This window comes from Otolemur garnettii, unplaced genomic scaffold (genome assembly GCF_000181295.1).
Source record: "Otolemur garnettii isolate 467f Iridium unplaced genomic scaffold, OtoGar3 scaffold00146, whole genome shotgun sequence".
NCBI lineage: Eukaryota > Metazoa > Chordata > Mammalia > Primates > Galagidae > Otolemur > Otolemur garnettii.
Genome location: NW_003852541.1, coordinates 205,195 through 206,267, shown reverse-complemented (window position 1 = coordinate 206,267; position 1,073 = coordinate 205,195).

Below are 1,073 nucleotides of genomic sequence, written 5' to 3'. Positions count from 1 at the left end.
CCGGGCTGGATTTGAACCCGCCACCTTAGGTGTATGTGGCTGGCGCCTTAGCCGGTTGAGCCACAGGCACCAAGCCATGAAGCTGGTAACTTTCAATGAAAAGATGTCCGTCCTCCCCACCCCCTGGTAAACCTCATGGCACACACAAATCCTGCCCAGAGCAAGTCCTCAATCAGAGCAGGTGATTCTATTTCTCAGAGCCTCTGGTTCCCAAATGGAAAAGTTAGATGGGGTGGCCTAAGATCCCTAAGGCCCCTTCAGTCAGGCTGGGAGAACGTGGTGGTGGGAACGGCTACCTGCCTTACCTCTCCTGATCACAGATAGATTCTCCACCAGGGCCCAGGACCTCCATAACCCAGTGGCCCCTTCAGGGTTCATTCATTTTTTTTTTCTCTCTCTTAACAATTTTTTTTATTGGCTCAGTGCCTATAGCACAGTTGTTACAGCGCCAGCCACATACACCAAGGTTAGCAAGTTTGAATCCGTCCTAGGCCAGCTAAACAACAATGACAACTATAGCAACAACAACAACAACAAAAATAAGGCAGCACCTGTGGCTCAGTGGGTAGGGTGCCGACCCCATATACCGAGGGTGGCAGGTTCAAACCTGGCTCTGGCCAAACAGCAACAAAAAAATAGCTGGGCGTTGTGGCAGGCACTTCTAGTTCCAGCTACTCGGGAGGCTAAGGCAAGAGAATTGATGCAGCCCAAGAGTTTGAGGTTGCTGTGAGCTGTGACGTCACGGTACTCTGCTGAGGGCAACATAGTGAGACTGTCTTAAAATAAAAATAAAAAAAAACCCAAACAATCCTTTTTATTAAATCATAACTGTGTACATTAATGCATTTATGGAGTACAATGTGCTGGTTTTATATACAGTTTGGAATGCTTACATCAAACTGGTTAACATACACCTCACTTACTGGGTTCATTCATCTTGGCCACCATTTTCAGAAGCAGGAAGACAGTCCCTCAAAAGATACCCAGGAGGGGGTACATCTACCACACACCTTCATGCTGTTCCCCCAACCTTGGGACATATTTCCCAGCCCTGAGAAACTAGTTCATCCTCC